At 35.3% G+C, this 24,976-nt stretch overlaps 1 protein-coding gene across 16 annotated transcripts in view; it reads left to right on the forward strand.

Moving 5' to 3' along the window:
- The window catches only part of ROBO2 (roundabout guidance receptor 2), a 1,625,768-nt gene that overhangs the window by 514,531 nt on the left and 1,086,261 nt on the right, over window positions 1-24,976 (forward strand). The gene's annotated exons all lie outside the window — the stretch shown is intronic.

Here is a 24,976-nt window from a genome sequence, read left to right on the forward strand (position 1 = left end):
CTCAGCATAATACCCTCCAGTTCCATCCATGTCATTACAAATGGCAAGATTTCATTCCTTTTGATGGCTGCATAATGTTCCATTGTATATATACACCACATCTTCTTTATCCATTCATCTGTTGATGGACATCTTGGCTCTTTCCATAGTTTGGTTATTGTGAACATTGCTGCTATAAACATCAGGGTGCACGTACCCCTTTGGATCCCTACATTTGTATCTTTGGGGTAAATACCCAGTAGTGCAGTTGCTGGGTCTTACGGTAACTCTATTTTCAACTTTTTGAGGAACCTCCACACTGTTTTCAAGAGTGCCTGCACCAGCTTGCATTCCCACCAACAGTGTAGGAGGGTTCCCCTTTCTCCACATCCCTGCCAACATCTGTCCTTTCCTGACTTGTTCATTTTAGCCATTCTGACTGGTGTGAGGTGGTATCTCATTGAGGTTTTGATTTGGATTTCCCTGATACCGAGCGATGTTGAGCACTTTTTCATGTGTCTGTTGGCCATTTGAATGTCTTCTTTGGAAAAATGTCTGTTCATGTCTTCTGCCCATTTGAGAGAGAGAGAAAGATAGAGCACATGTGAGTGGGGGGAGGGGCAGAGGGAGAGAATCCTCAAGCAGATTCCCAACTAAGCACAGAGCCCTACACGAGGCTCGATCCCACGACCCATGAGACCATGACTTGAGCTGAAACCAAGAGTCAGACACTTAACAAACTGAGCCACTGAAGCACTCCAACTTATTGAGTTCTTAATATATGTCAGGTACTGTAAGGTTTGTACTGCAATAGCTTACTAGTGGGTATTTTCACAGGCACACTAGTAATTCTTCAATTCGTTCTCCACACTAAAATCAGAATAATAATATAAGTAAATGTTATCACACTGCTCTCAAACCCACCTAATGAGTCTCAGGTGCTATTAGAATTAAATACAAAGTCTATTATATGGCTGGCAAGACTTGTAAGACTTCACCCCTCCTTACCTCTCTTGAGCCTTGTCTCATATGTCACCCCCTACCATCCCTTCCCATTATTCTCTGTCTCATCTTCTTTTAATTCCCCAAATATGTGATACATAGAAAGCTAGCTCTCTAAGAGAATTAGGTAGAAGCCATAAGACTTCTTTACAACTCAGCCTTAGAAGAAACATGTCATCACTTTCACATATTCTTTTGGTTAAAAGTGAGTCACTTGATCACCTCATGTTAAAGAGGAAGATTGGCAGAAGAATACAAATACTGGGAGGGATGGTTCTCTTGTGGGCCATCTTTGGAGACTGCTACAATCTCCATAGCTTCACATAATATATATATCAGTGGCACTTCGTAATCTTGCTTGCCTACATCTCTAGTCCTCTACCCCTTTCCCAAACCCATTTGTTTATGCATACTCTTTACTGAGTGAATTTAGTTTCCAGAATACAGTAAGCTTGCAATTCTGTGCAATCATGCCTTCTTATATGTTATTTTCCAAGATGTTTTGTTTTTTATTTGCTAGTTTTATCTAACTGTGACTCATTGTTTAGATACAAATAAAGATCTTACCCTTTAGGAGAAACGTCTCTGACACTCCTCTAGATGTTTTATATTCCCATGGCAACCTGTGTCTACTTGCATCCTCCAATACTGTAAATATTTAAAGTTACTTAAGGACATCAGTCATCTATTAGCCAATTTTATTTGAAGAGGTCATGGCAGGTAGGAGGGCAACCAATAAATTCTTGTGGAATGACTGGATAATTGGAAGCACTCATTTTACTCCTATGCTATGCACAGTTTCTTAAGCTGATTATGGTAGATTTAATTTTCAGTTTTTCCCAGTAAATGTATCACTTCACTATATGAGCATACTTCTCTTAGAATGGCTCAACGGTAAGCTTTTAATTGTTCAAAAAAATGAAAGGGAACCTGATAACTATCAGTAACATACTGCCCTCGTTGCCTGATATGAAGGTTATTCCGTGTAATTCAAATAAAGATGTTCATAACTAAAGGCTATGATTCTTCACATGGTTTTTATGAAACTCCACACCATTACATACAAAAGAGAACTTTTGCATAATTTTCAAAAAATCTTAAATCTATTTTTAATCCACGTAATGATAGCACTCATCATTAAGAATATCAAGTTAACAATTAACAATATCAGGTGTCTGAAAGTGTAGCATTTCTCTGTGATTTGATACAATATGTGCATGTTTGTGTTTCCATGAATGTGTGTGTGTGTGTGTGTGTGTGTGTGTGTGGTATGTTGCTTCTTCCATAAAGCTGCCACATTTCCCATCATCAATTAAATTATGGGAAAAATATATGCGTCATATTTTCAGCAGAATTGACAATGATTATTTCCTAATTAATGTGTTATAATTGGACAATCAGTAAAATATTCTGTATTAATATAAATATTTTTGAAGATTTTTGTTTTTTCTAAATTCAAGTTTATGAAAGTTTTTAGTATAAGCTCACTTGTAGAATTGGATAGTGGATTTAAATATAAATGATATTCTGAGAAACAGTGTGCCGATTTATAAAATAAGTTTGTTATAAAAAAGAACTAATATAATTCTCATCCTGTTATCTATATATTTTATATTAATAAATAAAAATTAGACTTCTGCATTCCTCCAGCTACTACATTAATTTTAAAAATTGTTCTTAGGTAATGTAAGTCAGTTGCTTTAATAACTAAATTATTAAAGTGATTTTTAAATTATTTTTAATGAAATTATTCTTTTATTTTTATCTGAGAGAAAAATTAACTGCAAATGCTCAAATATGACTTTTTATGTCATATAGTCTCTTCAAAATGCTTCAACTTAATTGGCCTTACATGGAAAAACAAAGAACCTTGAAAGGCATCAGATTAAGGTCACAGGTCAGTGTTCAAGCAAAATGGAGTTGGGCTACCAAATGATTTCCTGTTATTAAGCCGATAAATCAGAGCGATGTTGATAGATGTGAGCACTGGGACAGTATGTCAGTCTCATGAAAAAAGTGCTGAACAGACACAGGTGATCAATGCTGTCAGAGTCTTGAAAATAAAAATTTTAAAAAGGTCAAAGAAAGCATTGAGAAGACTATCAGTGGTGTTTACATTCCAAAAATGAAGTTTTTGTGTGATTTAACTTACAAGAAGCCTTCCTTGGCTTCACAAGGAGCAGAGCTGATGAATTTGCAAAACGAATTCACTGTTATAAGGGAGCACACATCAACACTCCACATGTGTTTGGACTGACTCCCACAGGCATTCAAAGCCCATTCCAGACCCCATCTTTTTGACTTGTTTTCTTCTCCATATTATTTAGATTGTTGTTGGCTCCTGATATCCTAGTTCTGCCCACCCTCTAGGCCCCTCTCAAATTCTGCCTCTTTTGAGCTTTTACTTGAGTGTGCCAAGTCAACCTAAGTACATCTTCTTTGAGCCAATAAAATAATATTTATCTAATATGATATGTTTGACACTTAATGAATTTACTCTTAAACAATTACCTAAGTAATCTTTTCTACTTTCAACATTTTTTTTCTGAATACCTATTTTTTTGGACTCTAATAATAAATAAATAATATAGAATTTCTGCCTTTAAAAGGTTTATATTCCAGTGAATGATTTATAAATTTTGAGAGTCAGATTCCCTTTGAGAGTCTAACTAGAAAAATGGCCAGGAACAATGGCTTTCCTGAGAAAAATATATTCATATAAAATTTAGCACAAAACTTCAGAGGATGCAACCATAAAGATCAAGACAAGGGAGGATGCTTTCCAAGCACCATTTTTAATTCTGTTTTGTAAAAGTAATAAACTCTTTTCCAACTGAAGAAGTGTTGAGTGGTTATTTAGGGAGGTATAACAAATAGCACAGGCAAAAGAAAGGAGTGTGAAAAAGAATAGGACAGTAAAGAAACATTAAGATTTTTCATGAGGCAGGAGAGTGGTATGAACTTAGGTTGCAGATATACATTGGACCAAGCTGCAAATGGGTGTATTTACTTGCTAACATGTCTGGCCTGCTTTGGGGGTGGATATTTCATCTTCTAAGATAATTAATATTTTTCTAGACCCTGAAGATTTTACCATGTTTTTCTTACATATCTTTAACTTTAAGCACCTGTTGTAGTGCTTTGCATATATTAAATATTTAACTCATAGTTGACTAAGAAAAATTGGGAGGGAAAGGAGGGAGAAGGTCATAGATATAGTTGATCTACCAAACTCTGGAAAGGATAAACGAAGAGGTAATTGAATTATAAATAATATACTAGGCCAATTATGTGTAAGTATAGTTTATTTTAATAGCATGATGAAAATAAAGAGAATTAGTTTCATGCCGTTTTATAGGAAACGCTATAAGTGAAAATATATTTTTTTTGGTAAGAGCAGTTTAGTTTTGTTGATGTCACTGGAGATAAAATTATAAATATTATAGCTATAGGCTCTAGATTAATCCTACTTAAATGATACAATATTTTATACCAGTAAAATATAAAATTTAAAATATAGAAATATTTAGATTATGATTTCTATGAGGACAAAAGAATGTGTTCTGTCCATTTAGCTCCTAAGTTCCTACACATTTTATTTTATTTATTTATTTTAAAGATTTATTTATTTATTTGAGAGAGAAAGTGGCGAGAGCACAAGCGGGTGGGAGGGGTAGAGGAAGAGGGAGAAAACTCCTCAAGCAGGCTCCCTGCTGACCATGGAGCCCAGTGTGGGGCTTGATCCTAGGACCCTGAGATCATGACCAGAGCTGAAATCAAGAGCCAGATGCTCAACAAACTGAGCCACCCAGGCACCCCTGTTCCTGCACAGTTTTGATAATATAATAACACACAGTAGACAATTTATTCCACAAATATTTATTGGGATATCACTGAGCTCCAGCCCCCATTGTAGGTGGTGGAAGAATAACAATAAACAGAATAAAGTCCCTCTTCTCAAGGAGCATATATTAGAGGAACATGACAATAAGCAAAACACCAAATAAATATATAATATGTGTGGTGGTGAATTTGCTACAAAATATCAGGGTGTATCAGGCGGCCACTGTCACAGAAATGCTGTAAAATGGTCACTAAAATCTCATCAGTGTCCTATCAGCAATAAACAGTTATTTGGCTCAAGCGTCTTGAGTCAGCTGATAAGGTAAGGTTTGAGCCTCTGTGGATTTCAGCTGGACTCACTCAGAGGTCTGCAGATTGGGGGCTGACTAAACTGGGCTGCACTCAACTAGAAGAGTTGGGCTGGATGCTTTTGCTCCGCCTTTCTCTGACTCTCCTCTTGGAATCAACAGGCAGTGGGCATGTCCTTCACATGGCAATGTCACAAATGCCAGAGATCAAGGGCAAGCATGTGGTGCATTGAAAGTTTACTTGCATCATGACAACCTAAACAAGAAGGCTGGGGAATAGGGAGCAGCAGGTGCCCACGAAGGCACTGGTGTAGATTCTCCCTCTGCCCCTCCCCTCCCACCCAAAACACACCTGGCAATGTGTTTTGGAATCTTTTGGATTAAATATATTCTGCTATTTTCCTTTTTAAAAATCTCAACCGGAAGTAAACTTGTGTGTGTGTGTGTGTGTGTGTGTGTGTGTGCGCGCGCGCGTGCGTGCGCGCGCTCGTGTGTGTGTGTTGTGTATGGACATAAACTATGTGTTAAATATGTTTGGAAACTTACTACTCTTTAAATGCCACCTTCATATATTTATTCATGCAGTAACTCCAAACAGAATTGCTGATTTTATTCTAAGAAACCAAAATAAGAAAACAATTCAAGAGAGGTTTTATTACAGTGTTAGAGACACTACACTTACTAAGAGCACTATCAGGTTGGATACTAGAACTGAATTAATCCCCTCAGAGGGCAAAAGGAAACTATTCCCACTTTATTCCTTAGTCAGCTTTGCCTTAACCAAGGTTCTTCCATTTTTTGTTTAATCCTTCAAGTCTTTCAAAGCTATTTTTGATTTTGCTCTTGCTCAGTTTTCCCTAAATCTAGACTAGAGATTTTAGCGCTGAAATAATTACTTGTAAAATAGTTGTGAAAGATTCAGCTGTACTTGAACTATTTGTGTCTTTCTTGTGTGGATTTTGATGACTTTGTCCCTGGAAGTTGAGGGGTAAAACAATGCCTAGATCCATCTACCTTCCCTTCCCATGTTGTAAGAAACACCGATCTACTGAAAGAATTCTCTTTTTACTAGAAGGATTATGGCATCTGTGCTTGCTTGCTGGACAGATTATTGATTTTGGCTGTTGCTTATTGGAATAAATGCCTTATGGATCAAATTTAGCCTTTGCTCTATTCTTTCACTGTTCTACTCTTTAACCCAGGGTGTCTGGGAGATCCTGTGGCATTTTCTGCCACTAGTGTCATTCCTAGCTACCTCAAGATAAATCTTGAAAATGACCTAATGTGTATGAGAGCTAGGGTCCCCATGGTATATTTACCAACATAGATTTTATCACACTTAATATAATGGATGTTCTTGAAAACTGGTTTTATATAACATTCCGGGAGGTAGCAAAACTTCAGAGGCTATCACTACAGCTAACGCAAATGAATGGTGCCCACTGGCGTTGTGTAGTATGGCCGCCCAAATGATATCATCCAAGGAAGATGGGCTTTGTAAGCAGGCAGTACTGGGTTCAGATTCTGTCCTCACAGAGTACCAGCAGTAGGACCCTAGTCAAGCTGCCCAACTTCAGCTATAAAATGCAAATAATCAAGTCTAATTCCTGGGCATGTCTGTAAAAGTAAACTACAATAATTATGCACAGTGCTTATTCTCTTATCTGTTATAAAATACATTCTCAAGATAAATTTTTTTTAAACTTTGCTCCTGTATCACAAATATTAACCAGCACCTCTATGTTTTTAAGAAGGTAATGGATAGCATTTAGGATCCTTTGATATTTAGTCAGGCCAGGAGCTGAAAGACTGATAAAAATAAGACTTTTTAAATTAATCTGTCAGTTAGTGATGAAAATAATCACCACTCATTCCAAATTATTGAACAGGATATGGTTATAATTTTTTTTATGATTATACAGCACTCTATAGCTGATGAAGCATTAATCAATATATTGTAAATTGGCAGTTACAATGCTACAATAATAACAAACCTACAGTTTCACAACAAAATATGTAGATATTGCATATGAAACCAAGTTCTACAGGGAATGATCAAATTAATATTTCTATTTTTGAACAATGACAAGTCTTGATACCTCTGGTATGTCTGACAAGTTTATTATAAGTTACCTTAATAACATGCAATTTTTTCCCTTAATTTTTGAGAAAGTAAGAGCCAGCTACTGTTTTTTATTTTAAAATTGGTAACTTTTGCCACTCATATTTATATGCAGTATTCTTTTTTTAAATTTTAATTCCAGTATAGTTAATATACAGTGTTACATTAGTTTCAGGTGTACAATATAGTGATGCAACAATTCTATATATTACTAGTGCTCATCAAGGTAAGTATCCTCTTAATCCCCTTCATCTATTTCACTCAGCCTCCCCACCACCTACCTCCCCTCTGCTAACCATGTGTTTATTCTCTTTAGTTAAGAATCTGCTTTTTTGGTTTGTCTCTCTCTTTTTTTTTTTCCTTCATTCGTTTGTTTTGTTTCTTAAACTCCACATATGAGTGAAATCATATGGTATTTGTCTTTCTCTGATTGATTTATTTCATATAGCATTATACTCTCTAGATCCATCTGTGTCATTGCAAATGGCAAGATTTATTTCTTTTAATGGCTGAATAATATTCCATTCATTTTATACCACATCTTCTTCATTCATTCCTCTATTGATAGACACTTGGGCTGCTTATATAACTTGGCTATTATAATTAATCATGCAATAAACATAGGGGTGCATATCTTTTGAATTAGTGTTTTCATATTCTTTGAGTAAATACCCAGTAGTATGATTCCTGAATCATAAGGTAGTTCTATTTTTAATTTTTTGAGGAACCTCCATACTGTTTTCCACAGTGGCTGCACCAGTTTACATTCCTACCAACAGTGCACAAGGGCTCCTTTTTCTCTACTCCCTTGCCAAAGCTTACTGGTTTTTGTGATTTTGATTTTAGCCATTCTGACAGGTTATATACAGTATTCAAAGCTCATGGGCCCCAATTCCCTTCCTTCCTCGTTAGTGATTGCATTAAGTTTAGTCAAACATCCTTGTTGCTGCTGTTCCTTATGTCTTAACTACTGAAGAAAATCCCCAAAGACTTTCAGAAACTTTTCCTCTGAATGCTTCCATCCCCTTCCGTATTATTTGGCAGAGACGTGAAGAGGGTATCTATATGTATGTAGTGCATCACCACTCAGCAATTTTACTCTCATATTAAATGTCATCTCTCCGTTCAGAAGGTGCTTCAGACTCTCCTTGGCTTATTCCCCCAATCAGATAAGTAGCTGCTAGTTCTAAATGGATTAGCGATTTGCAGTAAATGTTCCCTTAGCAATAATCATTTAAGATTAGATAGTCATTGGCTAAGTGTGAATTTTAAAAAGTTATGTTCTAATATAAACCAAGATTTGTCTATCTTCATACAATTTAGCCAGAAAGTTTCTTTAAAACAGAGATACAGTAACTTTAATATTATGATGGCTTCACAGCATGAAAAAAAAATAGTCTCTGCTTGCATCATGATGACCTTGTTCTCACCTGCCATGGAGTACATTAGGCAATCCTTTCATATCTTAAGAAATTCTTTTTTTAGGTCCACAATACAGCATTTCCTTTAAAAATACCATGTGCAAAAGCTGGATAGCCTCTTTAATGGTATTCATGAGGCTGAATTTTAGTAGATGCTGGGAATTCTATAATGTTACGAAACGGTTCATAAAATATTGCCATCTGCTATACCAAGTAACAGTTCATTTTTACTAGTTTTAAAATGGCTGTGCTTTTATGTGTTTGGATTTTTGCCTAAGCTTCAAGTTCCCTCTGAAAGTTACTTCTGACCTCGGCCTGAGGAAATGTGAAAATCTGCCTTTCCTATCTTGCTTTATAAGCTTCAGTGAGGAGAATGTAAATGGACTAAATACATTGTGTGAGATTTGACCAGAAAAATCTCTCACATACTGCCTGAGTGGCTGGTTCTGTTTACAATATTTCCAGTTTATATCAGAGTTACCACTTGTAAAAGAAATTGCCTAAAGTGCTAGTACTGAAAACAAATATTTATAGGGGAGTAGGCAGTGAGCAGAAGATAAAGATTTTTATTGCAACTGTGGAAAAAAAAAACTTGCAAAAATATCAAATAGAAAATACAGGATAGAGTATGAGCTTCAGAGTGGGAAATTATCTAACTCAACTACTTGCTAAGGGTTGAAAGTGAGACCCAGAGGGGCCTTTAGTGACTTAAGGGTGTTACTTTTAGGGACAAGCAGTATCCAATTCTAGATAATATGCCTTTTCTGTGGGAATCAGATTTTAAAGGAGTTTGCCATGAAGTGAAATTGTGACTATATATACACAGTTATTTTCAATTGTTTGGATGTTGGCTGAAACCATCAAATGAGCAAATAAAGTTGGTAATGGTGATTACATAGATTTTATTAGGCAGAGTCAAAATAAGAAACAACAAAATAAGAACCAAGTTAAAAAGAAGAAAGGGAGCAAAGAGGAGGAGATGTAAGAGAATAAAGAGGAAAGAGAGAAAAAGAAGAAGGAAGTGAAGGAGGAAGAGGGGACAAGGCAGCAGTATCAGTGGCAGGTCAGAAGACAGGACTTTTAAGTATGAATTCCTCCAGAATGTGGCCATCCCCATTCAACACAATTCCCAGTGCCTTTTCCCCTTCTATTCCTGAGTCTCTATTTAATCATTTACATATTCACTTTTCTTCTTTGCTCTCCTAGACAAGTGATGTCCTTCTCATATAAGTTCTCAGAACACCCCCCTTAAGAAAGTGGCTTTGCATTTAAAATGCATTTTGAAACTCCATCCTGCTGACTGCCTCAGGATGAATGAGCCCTGGGTGTCCTTAGGTTCGATTACCTTTCCGATTCTTTGTTTCCTCATATATACCTCTGTGGGGGAACACTATAATATAATTACCTGAAACATGGGCTTCCTTTGTCATGTAAGGAATAATTCTTTCACCTTATAAAAATAGAAATATCCTATTGGAACATTTCCAGTAAGAACAGATGTTTAGACAGATTTATTGGTTATCACAAGGGTCTTATAACTTTTCAATTTTTGATTGAGGGGCTATGCAAACACATTACTTAAAACATAAATTGTATATGGTTTCTACAAAGTTATTAAATATCTCATGTAGCCCCAAACCAATTTATTTTGTCCAGTGCTCTCTATCTAGATTAATCATCTGCAGTGCTGACTAGATGTGTCCAAAGACAGCAGGTATGAGGGAGGAAACACATCTCAACGACCTGACAGTTTTTGCTGCATGTTGTCATGGTTTTTGAAATCGATGTTGGCTTTGAGGCATCTTTTTCTAAAATGTGAACATTCAAACCAAGTCTCAAGCATTAGTATGTATTTTAGTTTAAGTAGATTGCTTTCTTCATTCCACATAAATGCGATCACCTCCATTGAGTAAATGGAAATGGTGATTGCATGAGGCAAAAGAAAAGCAATGAAGAATTGGGTGAAGAAACAATTTCGAAATTGGATTTCCTCTAGGGACTAGAGGGTCTGGAGGGAGGCTCCACTCTGTTGAGAGTCTAGAGCAGCAAGAAGTCATAGAGCAACAGGACCAGAAGAAGACTGTAAGCTCTGTTGTTATTTAATGTGACTAATAGTGCATGGTTATAGACATTCATGGTACATACATCTATATTTTAATGTAATTTATGGATGATATATGAATAAAACAATATATGAGTGAAAAGAACATAAATGAATCAAAGGAGATTCTAGTGTAGCATGGAAGAACAGGGGCTCTCAAAGTTTGCATCAGCATGATCTGGAAGCTTCTTAGAAATGAACATTCTTGGACCCTACCCCCATTCTACTGAACCAAAAACTCTGTGAGTGGGGCCCAGCACTCACTCTACACTTCAACAAACCCTGCAGATGATTCTGATCCGGGTTCAAGCCTGAGAATCACTGAGAGAGAGTAAATAAAAGTCAAGAGTATCATTCCAGGCAAGGGAGTGACCTGATGGTGCAGGCAAATGGAAGGGGAAGGTTAGGATGGCATCATCCAAATAGCCTGAAGACTCCCAAGAGAGTAAGTCCCTCTTCATCCAAGCAGAATACAAATGGTTTCTACTCTTAGCAAACGTGGGTTCAGTGCCACTGTGGGGAGACTATCTTGTTGCCTCAGGATGTCCAAACATGACATCAGGTCCTCTCTATACATTAGGCCAACTCTGTTTGTGGAATATGACTCTTACCAAATGTAGCAAGGCCTATGTGAGCTGGATCTCCCCTTCATTTCACATGTGTATCAAAAAGCCGATCAAATGAGTACATTCCAACATGGCAGTTATCCAAATTTAAACAGATTGTATCAATCAGATTTATATTTAAGGACCACCGACTTGTGCTCAGTTTAGTGACAAAAGGAAAGAAGTCTTATTATACACAGGTATTTGTGCAGGAAATGCCAAATCTCAGATAGAAGTTGCCCAGGAAACCTCTGCTAAAAGAACAATGCTCAAGTTTCCCTGCATGTGACCCTAATTAATAAATAGCTAACATAGACTCACTCTGTGCAGTATATTTTTATTTTCTGTCATCTTTTCAAAGCAAAATAAATGTTTTGCCTCATGGAAAAATTAAATATTTCCATTTCAGAAAAGCTCACAAAAATATGATTGATATCACCAATTATTAGAATCTTACAACAGCCCTCTGAGGACTTGTTCTTCCATGAATGTGAGTGTTTATCATGGCCATCCAGAATAGCCGTCATAAGTATGTGAGTTAGGCACATTATTTCATGGAAATAACCATCAGTGCCTTTTTCTAAGCCCTCATTTCTTCAACAAGGCGGAATTTCAATTTACTATTAGAAAAATTTGTCCCTTACAATTATACTGTATATCATAATCGCCCGTTTTTAATGCAATTTTCTTTTAATGATCACAGCCATACATTTTCCAAAAGGTTAGGTAACAGACTAATTCGATGCCAAGTATCTTATCTCTAGAGACTTCAGTTAAGAAATGTCACTTTGATTGTCTCCATAGCAAGCCATGTCATATATGAACAAATCTATCTTACTGTCTATTTTGACCCAATTTTCCATATTGCTTAATAAGCACATTACAGTGAATCACTGATCTATTATCCAAGGAATTATGAAGCTTACGGATTATCTTCCATTGCACCTGCTTTAATCAGTGTATTGCCTTGGGTATTACGGTCATTTTATCCTTTAATAAAAGAATTGTTAATATCTTCATGTGCAATTTCAAGCAATTTGCAAAATTAGGTTAGCTGGATTTTGTGTAGAATTTATCACAAACTCAGTTATTTAACATGATGTTTTCAGGAACAATTCTTATGTTTCCAACTTCCTCAAGTTAATATTTTTATTAAACAAATTATCATTATTCAAAATGGTAAATTTCATTTAGGCAAATAGAGAGTTGTGTTCTTGTTCTAAAGTTACTTTCATGTGCCCTGACACTATTAACTAATTTTTTTTAATTTTAAAAAAGTTAATACTAATAAGAATTATAGTGGTTATGGCCCTGTATAGTTAAAGATATGTTAAAATTATTTTTAGAAACAATTTTCTGAGAGACATGATTGCATAATTTTATTGAGCTGTATAGAATAATTTCTTTGTTTTTGAATATACTGCTTCCTACCAGTGACATGTTAACTCTCATTATTAATTAAGGATTTATTATATCTTCTTTGTATAAGTCACATATATTGCCAACATAATGACACTGGATATGGAAATACCATACGTAGAATCCGTATCACCTCTACCAGAAAGTCAAAGTCTACATCACGCACTTGAATTTATTTGCATTCAAAAAATACCCATTGAGTTATCTGTTGTGTTCAGCCCTTACTCTCTATGAGCTCACAGTCGACTAGGAAACTAGGAAACTAGTCAACTGCACTGCAATGTGGAAAGCTTGACTGAGAAGCAGCAATTAACAATTAAAAGCCAAACACTCCTTTCTTCCCAGGAGAAAGTGAAATTAGTGAATTTTATTTTTCTGATAGGTATAGGTTAAATTTCCTAGAACTTTAAATATAATTACCTCTAAAAATACCTGTGGTACTGAGAAAATGAATACTTTCCGTTAGATTATCCAGTTTAGATTATGCTGACTTATTACCAATACTTCTGTGTTTTTAGCTTGTCATTTTAAGTGTTAGATAGTGAGTTCTTTATTTGGTGTATCCCTACAGGCTAGCAAGAAAACACTTTTATCTAATTTAGTGACAACCAAAAGAAAGTGAAAAAGGGTAAAAGAAAAATATTTCTATCTTAAGAGAATTTTACTAGTATTGATTATAACACTCTGTGTACTACTAACTAGGGACATTTTCCCCCCATTCATGTCTCCTGAGAGGGCCCCATTTGATCAGCAGTCCATTCTCTTTGATCTTTATACCCTATTTCCTAATCGTTTACTTAAGCTAACTTAACATAAGGAAATGGTATACCAGTAGCCCCGGAAATGATATACCAATAGCCCCCTCCACAAAACATGCAGACATTCACCACATGTGTTGCTTTAACTATTTTTAGGAATCTTTTGAATCTGCTTTGAAAAATAGGTTTATCAAAAGTTATAGATCTCAACCTTTTTAAAAAATGTTTTTCAATGTTAAGGGTTGATATCTGAACTGAAGTAAGACTGTCTAGAATTCAAATTCCATACAAAATTCCACTTTTGTACCTGTTCACCATACTCCATTCCATATCCTTTCACTAGCCAAAACATGAGAAACTGGAAAGAGTATAAGATGTCACTCATAATACTTAATTTGAGCCTTAGCTCTGTCACTCTCCTCCTACAGTTTGGGGCAAGTCATTGTTTCCCTCCATCTCCCATCTGTTATTTATAAAGCTAGCTTGAAAATAAGTCCTGCTGTGTTATCACTAGGGGCTGCCAGAAGCATCAAGTGCCGTAATACATGTGTACCTGTCTTGTAGTTCTAGGTTTTGCTGGAAAGGGCTTCACAGCTACCAGGGAGTTACCAACTAAAGAGATGATGTTGAAACTGTTTCTAATAGTTCCAACTTTCTGGAGTAATAAATACCCAGATTCTAGATCCTTTGCAGGTAGCCCTTAAAGTGCTTTTGTAAGATTAGTAATTTGGGTTGATGTTATGTCTCTTTCTAGGCTAATGATCTATACTTATGTATAGAAATTTTCATCCTTCACGTTCAAAACTGAGGTACATTGAATTGTGACACGTTTGAATTGCATTGGTGGCTTAGAAGGAACACATTTCCTTTATGTAAGGGGGGTTTAGGCCTTTGAGGTTTTTTGCACAGATTTTCTAACAAATATTTTTCCCAAAAATGTTTACTCAGAGCATCTCTGGTTATGTGATAATGAAAACTCATATATCTTTGAAATGTCTTATGATGACATTTGGCAAGGATCAGTGAGAGTATTCTCAAATATTAGAAAAATCAAAATAAACGTGTGAGGGCAAATTCTAAAGATGTTTTATTTCCCTGTTATTTGGTGGTTTTCTGAATTTCAAAGTGATAGTTACTATTTATTATTCTTAGAAAAAAAGTATTCTTATCCTTTCATGCTAGTTTATTTTACTTTTCACAACAATATATTTGCCTTATGTACAGTGAATATAGGATCTATTTGGTATATACCAAATCCATGCCTCAGAGTTTCTTATGTTCAAATTTTAATGATTGCATAATACTAATTAAGGTAATTCATTTCACTTAGAATAAGGGGGGACTTATGAAAAAAATATTAAATTTACTACATTAGGATTTTCCATATTTTAATAATTAATTCAAAGAAATATGTACAAGTAAAATTTTTGGCACACAATTGTGCATTATATAAAACCCAGACACAGGGAAGACTATGAATTTTATCCTAAGAAATTTTGAAGAATTTCAAGCAGCAGGCAAAATGATGATATCCATAATTTTAAGATATTATCATGTACACATTGAAAACTCAGGAGGAGGAGAAACTAGAAGCAGAAGGAAATTAGAAAGATGGTAAGTGATTCCTAAGGGGAACAGAAAAGATAACAGATGAAGTATGTTTTTTTTGTTTTTTTTAATGTTTTTTTATTTATTTATTCATGAGAGTCAGAGAGAGAGAGAGACGCAGAGGCAGAGGGAGAAGCAGGCTCCCCGCCTAGCAGGGAGCCCGATGTGGGACTCGATCCCAGGACCCTGGGATCATGACCTGAGCCGAAGGCAGACGCTTAACCATCTGAGCCACCCAGGCGCCCCACAGATGAAGTATGTTTATATGAGGTTCAGTTCACAGGACGATGAGGTATCAGAGTGAGGAGAGTGGAGTCAAGAATACTTTCAGGAATGCTAGCTTTCACAATATATAATTGTATATTATACAATATAATAATTGTATATATTAGTCTGTGGCTTCTAAGGAAATATACAGCTGGAGAAATAGATTTGTAAGGCATACAAATATGTTGGATAGAAACTTGGAACTTGATGAGCCTACAAAGTAAAAGTGTATAGAATAAGAAGGGGCATATACGAAAGAGAAAATTCTAATCAGAAGAAAGGAGCCCACAAAAAAGATGGAGAACTTATCCAGAAAGGATAAGGCAACCAGAGAGGAGGGAGTAGGTTAAATGTTAACTGTTGCTACTGGGCCAAAGAAAATAAAGACTGAGAAATTTCCATGGAATAAAAAGGTGGAGGAATTTTTGGTAACCTCGGCAAAGATATATTCCTGGGGTGATGTAGGTAGGAAAAAAATGGTGGATTGAGGAATGAGTGAGAGATGGGAAAATAGAAAAAAAAAATAGGAGAGCAGATGAAGGGGTAAGAGAGGGAGAGATTTGGAAGGAAACAAAAAGATTTGGAGTTGAGAGAATTTGGGTTGATGCATTGTTGATATTTGTATTTAACTTTTTTTTTTTTTTTTTGAACCAGGAAAGAGAGAGGATTAGGATTAGGGCTGAGGTGATTGATAGAGCAAATTGTTAGGGAGGCAGAAAGAGATGAGTTAAGAGCAGACTCTAGTCTCAGGAGAATAAATATCACTTCCATAAAAATAAGAAGGAAGAAAGGAAGGAAGGTAAGAAGAGAGCAAGGAGGGAAGGAGGGAGGGAGGGAGGGAGAAAAAAGGAGGGAGGAGAAAAGTTGGTTAGATAAGATTCTATGTTGGCTACAAAAAACTTGAAGCACTTTTTTTTTTTTTTTTTGCGTGTGTGTGATGGCAGGAGGGAAGCATGTTTCCTGAAAATGAAAGTCTTAGAGGAAGAGTCTATAATTTCATAAAATAGAGAGCAAAATTATAAGGAGATTCCCAGGAAAAAATCTGGAATGTAGAATAAATGATTATTGGAAGAAAAGAAATGAGGAAGAAGAGAAAGAGGAGGGAAAAACTGTGGCTATATTTTTCTTCCTTTCTACTTCTGTGAGTAGTAATAACATTCCAAGCTTTTGTTTATACATTCAACAAATGTTCACTGGGTGTCAACTATACCAGGCACATTTAGGGACAGAAAACACAAGGAAGCAAACAAAAACCTTATTCTCAAGAAGCCTCCTTGTAAGAGGGAGGTGCTGGAAATAAAAGAACAATGTGATGATGACAAATGCTAGACAGACATTACCAGTATGGCAAGTCCACCATTACTAAGTGACTACTTCTTACCAGATCAGTGGGGTTTACTGAGATCTAAATGACAAGAAGGAATTGGCCAAGCAAAGCTAAGGGGAATCCAGAAAGTAACTTAAGGCAAGAATGAGTTTGGCACGTTATAGGGAGAGAAAGAATGTCAATGAAGAGGAGAACAGAATGAGATGAGGTCAGAAATGTGGACAAAACCCCAATCCCATTAGGCTTTGTAAGCCAGGAAAAAGAGTGTAGCTTTTATTCTGAGTGATGGAATGCCATCAAAGTTTTAAGCAGGTGAGTGAAGTGATCTGATTGACTTTCTGAAAGATCACTGGAGTTGCTGTGGAAAGACTAGAATTTAGGAGGTCAAGGGAGAAAGAATAGATAATTGGGTGGTATGAGGTGATGATGTCTTGGGCTAGGGTGGTAGAGATGGAAAGAAGTGGACATATATACCTTGTATTTAAAAGATCCAGTGGGACTTGCTGATGGATTGACAGTGAGAAATCAAGGATAATATTTTGGTTTTTGGCTTCATGAGGGGTCCATTTACTTAGAAAGGAAATTCTAGGGTAGGAAGATAATCTCAGATTCTGTTCAATCATAAATAGTTTGAAATATCTATTACATATTCGTGGAGAGACTTTGAGTCGGAGTTGAACAGAAGAGTCTGGGGGAGTTCATCTCTATTGCTATCCCCTTACTCTGCTTTTTTTTTTTTTTTTCTCAGTAGCACTTATTTCCATCTGACATACTATTTTCCTTTTTATATTCCTTTTATTTATTTATTAAATGTCAAACACACACACACACTATAATGGGAGCTTCATAAAGACAAGGAATTAATTTTAACTGCTATGTCCTCAGCAACTGGTACAGTACTTACTCGATTCTTATTATTTATTTTAAAAAAAGACTTTGGGATGTCCCACCTTTCTCTTGGGTTGTTTGTACATTCTGAGATCATTTTATAATGCCAAAGTGAAGAAACGAGATAGATGTCCATGTAATTCATGATGATGTTCTGTCATTCCTTTTCCTTGTTCTTTCAGGACTGAAGTTCTCTAGGCTACCTCTGTACAATATCAAGAGACACAACAATTTTTCTACTACTTTAAAACATTTCAAGACATGTGAATCTCTACAAATCTTTCTAAGCACCATTAGCCAATAGACATCATGTACGCATTCAAACTCTGGAGTACTACATCCTGCCTATCAGTATCCTAGGAAAGAAGACAAGGGCCACTGTCTCTCTTCCCTTCCATCTACCTTCTTTCTCTTAGGCCTGTGGGTATTTTTTCAGGTCCTGTAATGATGAGCCAAGAAACAAGATACAGCTGTATTTATTTTTTGCTTTCTTTTTCATCACATCCTTTCTAATGGCAGTGGATCTCAGTGTAATGATCTATGTGTTTGAAAGGGCAGAAGAGAAATGAGAAAATAGCAAGAGAATCAAACAAACAAAAAAATATAATTACTATCTTTAAAAATAATATTCTGACATACATAGGTTTTTTTTTTCCTATTTCAACAAGAAATGAATTTTACTACACTTTAGTAATATTTTTGAAAGGAAACTTTTATTAAACTTTTGAAACAAACCCAGTGGTCCAGGAAGTAAATCACATGAAGCACCAGCAGTGGGTGTACCCTCTGATTCATCCCGTCAGGGCAGAAGTTCGGCATAGTGTACTTGGATCATCTGCTTAGGGTCTCAGAAGGCTACACTCCAGTTTCCAGGTGTCTCACTATAGTCTTAACTGGTGAACGATCTTCTAAGCTCCCTAAGGTTTTTAGCAGAATTCATCTCTGCAGTTGTAGGACTCAAGTCCCCGTTTTTTATGCTGGCTGGCTGCTCCTAGAAGCTGCCCATAATTCCTCAGGGCCATCTCTATAGACCTTCTCACAACATGGTGGTTTACTTCTTCAAAGCCAGCAAGAGAGAGTCTTGCTACCTTCACTTTGCTAAAACAGAGTCTTATATAGTGAATGTATGGTATTCACAGAAATGACATCCCATCACCTTTGCTGTATTCTATTATTAGAACTAAGCTCACAGGCCAGACTTATATTCAAGGAAAGAGGAATCTATAGTACATAAGGACTAGGAGTCAGGGAATCACTGGGGGTCAATTTAGGGACCCTCAGCCACAATAATGAAAAAGGTCTGCATTACTTTTTTATTGCTGCATAACAAATGACCTCAAATTAGGAACTTAAAAACCTGTATTATCTCACATTTTCTGTGGGTCAGAAATTTGTCATGGTATTACTGGGTTCTTTGCTCAGGGGTTTATATGACAGAAGTCAAGGTATCCTGAGGGCTATATTTCATCTGAGGCTCATGATCCACTTTCAAGTTCACACAGGGCCTTAGCAAGATTTAATTCCCTGAGGTTGTAGAAATGAGTTCAAAATTTTATTTGAGTTATTGTTACTTTTAGCAAAACTAGTTTTGTGTTATAATTTTCCATTTCTAATATGTAAATCTAGATGAATTAAACAAATTACAAAAAGTGCCAAAAGTATATGAAGTTAATATTTTTAAATATAAAAGGTAATCTTTTAAATAAACTTTTATAAACATTATAATATTATAATGAAATATTTTTGCAGCTATTCAATTGTGATAAAATTATGCTTGAAAACAATCAGCCAATGACTCTAGAAACAGTAATTTCAATAAATATACTTTCTTAAAGGATCTCAAAATGTACACATCAGGACATATCTCAAATTGAAATGAGCATTTCATTTTTTTTTTTTTTCAAAATTAAGCAATTCTATATTACTTGCCCTGCTCATCTGTGAACATCCTGGCTGCTGATTAACGATTTCCTTTTTTCACTTGACAAATGCTCTTCTAAAATACAAGCTTTTGCTTGAGTGAATCCACCTTTTCTAGTATCAGAGATTTTCCTCAAAGTGTCACATTCTATTCTACCTTCTACTTCTTCTTTTTTATGAAGAAACACATTATTTATCTCTTTCTCTCAAGGCTGAAGAATGGATCTCCATCACTAGGGTTAAAGAAAATCAGGATTGGGGTGCCTGGGTGGCTCAGTCAGTTAAGCATTGACTCTTGATTTTGGTTCAGGTCATGATCTCAGGGTTGTGAGGTCGTGAGATTGAGCCCCACAATAGGCTTCATGCTCAGCATGGAGTCTGCTTGTCCCTCTGCCTCTGCTCCTTCCCCTGCTCTCTTTCTCTCTCTCTCTCAGATAAATAAATAAATAAAATCTTAAAAAAAAAAGAAAGAAAAAAAAAGAAAATCAGGATTGATGCTCATCCTCACAGTCACAACCTACATTTCTCAGTGGGATTTCATGACACTATTGATTCAATTGCAGATCAGTGTTGAACACTTGTGACAGAGTTAGCTCCAGAATCAGTAGTCTTCTCTTGGCCCAAAGGGACCCCAATAGTTCTGATTTGCATAAGTCTGTTTTTGTTTTTTCATTCTTTGTAGAGTCTATTGTTACCAAGGTTTGAAAGCAAAACAAAATATTGATCATTTTACAGAAACAAAAAAAAATGTTTACATTTGGCTAGAAGAAAGCACTAAACTGGAGCACAAGAATAATTTTGGAGTGCTTATAATTTGTTCAAGACTGTGAGAAATGACAAAAGTACACCCCTTCCAACCTGATATGTCCCTCTGTTAAAGTAATTCATGGAGAAAGGACACACATTTTTGGTAATTTTGAATTTAAAAAATTGCACGCCTAAATTTGAAGGAGTTCCAGAATGAGGGCTACAGACTGGAACTGTCAAATTTAAGTGAAGAAAAAGTTGGATGTGCTATGGCATTCGTGTCTGTGGCTTGGATATCATATGACTATGCTGTGTAGTCTATATTTTGATTTAGGGTTTTTGAAATTTTAAGAATCAGTAGATTGAAAGTAACAGAAAAATAAAAGAAGATTGAATAGAACAAACGCCTTAGTTAAACTATATTATAGAATTGATTTATTTGATCATCAATGAAGATTAATCAGAGCCAAGTTACATGCACTGTCAATAAGTAGTCATGTGGGGCGCCTGGGTCGCTCAGTCAGTTAAACTTCTGCCTTCAGCTCAGGCCATGATCCCAGAGTTCTGGGATTGAGCCACACATTGGGCTCCCTGTTCAGTGGGGAGCCTACTTCTCTCTCTCCCACTCCCCCCTGCTTGTGCTCTCTCTCTCTCTGTCAAATAAATTTAAAAAAATCTTTAAAAAAATAAGTAGTCATGTGAGATATGTATTAGCTGTATCAGCAAGTGATATCTCCCTTACCTATTTGATGCCCAGCCTTCCACTCATCCCGTAAGTCTGCACTTGCATGCACACACACACACACACACACACACACACACACACACACCCCACATACAATTCCACTATGGTTAACAATATTAAGTTGGATGAGAGCAATTGAGGTACCCAAAGGAATTCGGAAGTTACTGAGGAATTAGGGCCTTGGGTGGGAAATACAGAATGAAGGGGATAGAAAATAATTCAGAAATGTATTGCTTTATATGGACTCTTTTAAGCAACTTCTGGTGTATATATAACATTAATCAGAATTATATTCTACTTCTTTTGGTTCTTATTTAGGCGTTATACACATGCTTCTATTGAAACATTACTCAAGAAAATGTATTTATTGTAGTTAACCATTGCTTCTTCCTAGAATGAGAACCCTAGTTTCCAGGGTTCTTATATTTCCCCTCTCTTTTCTCTTTCATTAGTACTTTGTCAGAGGTGGGACTGAAGACTAGAAATAAAACAAAACAAAGTAAAAAATACAGCGTTGTTAGGTGTTATTAATACTTTTAAAATATAGGCTTAGTGATAAAAGTGGTCTCAATATTTGGCCATATTATGCTTTTTAATTACCTGTGCATTTTATCAATCTGGTTCCAATATTTGTTATTATAAATAGATGAAAATTAACTGCATGATTGAAACAATTCTATTCGATATATTAAAGATATTATTATATAGTAACTGCCTATGTGTTCACTTCTTCAGACCATACATGTTCTTTTACAGATTTTGCTCTCGGTCCATCTGCTTCTGAGGGTAGAATAAAAAAATATATATATTTTTAAAGTCATTCTTTACTTCAGGTCTCAAGGAAATTTACTGCAAATGGTCTGTCTTAGATGGCAAAATTGTCACAGAGAACTATGACATTTAGTTTACAAAAGGGCACAAAGGAAGAAAGAAAAGAAAAAAAATTCAATTTTTTGATGTTTTTGGGTTTTGCTGTCATACAGTCAAACTTCTCAATGTTTCACTCTTCCTACATATTTATGTTAATTTTCCTATATAATTTAGCCATAACCATTTACCATAGACAGCTTTCTCCTCAGAGTAAATAGAGGATATCCATTCAACCAACTTGGATTTTCTGGTCAATTATCTTCTTTTCACCACTAAAACGAACAAGCCCGGAAGAAAGGACATAAATGAATGACTTTTTTATATTTTATAGTTATATACATTTTTAACATATTGATAGTTAATGTTTATACATTTATAGTTAAAGTTTATAGTTATATCTTTACAAACACCTAACTATATGTTTATTGTTACACACCTTTTAATAATTACTTATCTAATAATTTTAAATAGCTTTTGTAATTGTATATAATCATAAAATTATAATTTATAATTTAATTTTAAAACATACTTTTGTTATAGTTTAAATTTTTAATAACAATTGTAAAATATAATGCTTTATTTTTTTGTCTTTTTTTATTTAAGTACAATTAACGTACAGTGTTCTATTAATTTCAGGTGTTTAATACAATGATTAAAAAATTCTATACATTTCTTCTCAGTGCTCCTTAAAATAAGTGTACTCTTAATCCCCTTTATCTATTTCACCCATCACCCCACTAACTTCCCCTGTGGCAACCACCAGCTTAAAATATAATGCTTCCAGGGGCGGTGGCTCAGTCGGTTAAGTGTCTGCCTTCTGCTCAGGTCATGATCTCAGGGTCCTGGGATGGAGCCTTGTGTCGTTGGGCTCCCTGATCAGTGGGAAGTCTGCTTCTCCCTCTCCCTCTGCCTCCCCCCCCGCTCATACTCTGTCTCTGTTTCTCTATCTCTCTCTTTCTCAAATAAATAAATAGAATCTTTAAAAAACTATAATGCTTCAAAATTGAAAGATTTGCATTCATTGGAAGAGATATCCACATTCAAAATAGAAAAAGGCAATAAAGAATGGCATGTTTTGGACATGTTTTTGCACATATGCATTGTACTGTGGCTGTCCCAATATTTATATGTGGGTAAAAATCTATTTGACTATTCCTGTCAGCCATAGCACTTTCATCTCCTTTTTTATTTCCTTGGATAGTTTGAAGTTGCTAAGCTCACTCATCAACACAAGTCTTCCTGACATTTGGCATTTTCTATTTTGTCACTGTCTCTCTGAAACAAACCTAGGATGTTAATATATCTTAGTACATAAATCCAAAACATTTAGACAAAAAAAGAAAAGAAAAAAAAAAAAGACAAAGAAGGAAAGAAGCAAAGCAAAGTTAAAGTAAGAAAAGTCCATCCAGTGATATCTTTGTTGAGGCCAAGATATGGAAATACCTGAAGATAGCTTTAGACCCTTGCTCTGGTCTTATTTCTCCTTATCCAATTCTTTTGGGAAGTTTGATGCTTTTCCACTAAATACTAAACGTATTATTATTTTTTCATATATGTTTTCATGCTTTTTCAAATTCTATACCCTTTATTTTTACACCTTACATCTTGTAAAGCCTTCAAGTTTTCTCTTAATGATATTCTTTCACTCTATCCATATTCATTACTAACTCTTATTCTATAACCCAAACTAGTGAAGTTGTTAAAACACAAACTTCCATTGCTGGCCCCCACACCCCTCCAAAATAAGTTTTGTTCTGTATCACTGCAAGACTCTGAATGGATCACCTATTTCCCCTCAACTTTAAAGCTATCATGAAGAGTTATTTCTGCATACACATTTGGAGTCAACATTTTTAAACAGATAAAGATACATATAATAATAATAGTGTCTGGAATCTTCATTTTAGTACTGCTCTTAATTTGTCTTTATTTAACAATACTTTCCTTCATTCCTTTTTTTTTTCTTATCTGATTTCAGAGTTGAAGATGCAAAAAGAATGTAATAGCCTTCAGTTTCTCCAGGTTGTTTTATTGGTTAATTAATACCTGTTTTAAGTGGTTGAAGATATTTGAATGTTCCTGAGTTGTGTATTAATGGGGTACTAAAACATGCCCTGTCATGTCTTAATTCCTCCAAACAGCCTCACAGTGAATTAGAGAAAAGTGATTAAAACTTAAATGCCTTACCATCGAAGTACTTACTAACTTAGTCAGATATGATTAAATGCTTAATCATTTGTTCACTAGCAGTCATAAATCTTTCTTCATTCTGGTGATACATATTATAATTTTTCTGGGTCATTTAGGTTATAGACCATTTTCTTGTTCCTCTAGATTTTATGTGCTCTGTTCTTTCCTTTTAAAGCATTATCAAACATATGGAAGAAACGTATGGTCAGCCAGTTATGTTATAAAAGTCCTTGAATATTGGGTGAAAATGCTCACATAATGGGGTTTTAGAGCAGGTCTCTTATATAGCCTGTCAAGAAGAATACCGATGTTACCAGAATACAAAATATAAGATCCCTCTGTGAAATAAATTCAGCGCCTGTCTGGGTTTTACTTTTATATCAAGAATTTAGAAAAGCTATGGGTATTTCTTACTCAAATTATTCATGGTTTTATGTTTCTATGAAAGTAGAGTGTTTCATAAAATATATGCCTATTAATATTTCATAATGAATTCAGTTAATAGTCATACTATAAAGTCCTTGAGGTCAGCAAAGAATCATTGTATAATGAAAACACTTCTAAAATTGTTTTTATACTCTATTTATATTTGAGGCAAAATTTGGGACATTAAGCAAACTGCTTTACCTTATCAAGCCCTCAATTTTCCTTATCTGTGAAATAAGCATATTTTACAATTCCAAGATTGTTGTAACAGTTATACAAATTCATATATAAAAAGTGTTTTCCATACTGCCCAATTCTGCATCCACTTCTCCATCTCACCTAACGAATTCCACTGTTCATTCTTTAAGTTCCAATTTAAATATAATTACATTTTAGGGGGAGAATGAATAGATGGATGTAAAAAACATAG

This window comes from Phoca vitulina, unplaced genomic scaffold, assembly GCF_004348235.1.
Source record: "Phoca vitulina isolate PV1807 unplaced genomic scaffold, GSC_HSeal_1.0 scaffold8, whole genome shotgun sequence".
NCBI classification, from domain to species: domain Eukaryota; kingdom Metazoa; phylum Chordata; class Mammalia; order Carnivora; family Phocidae; genus Phoca; species Phoca vitulina.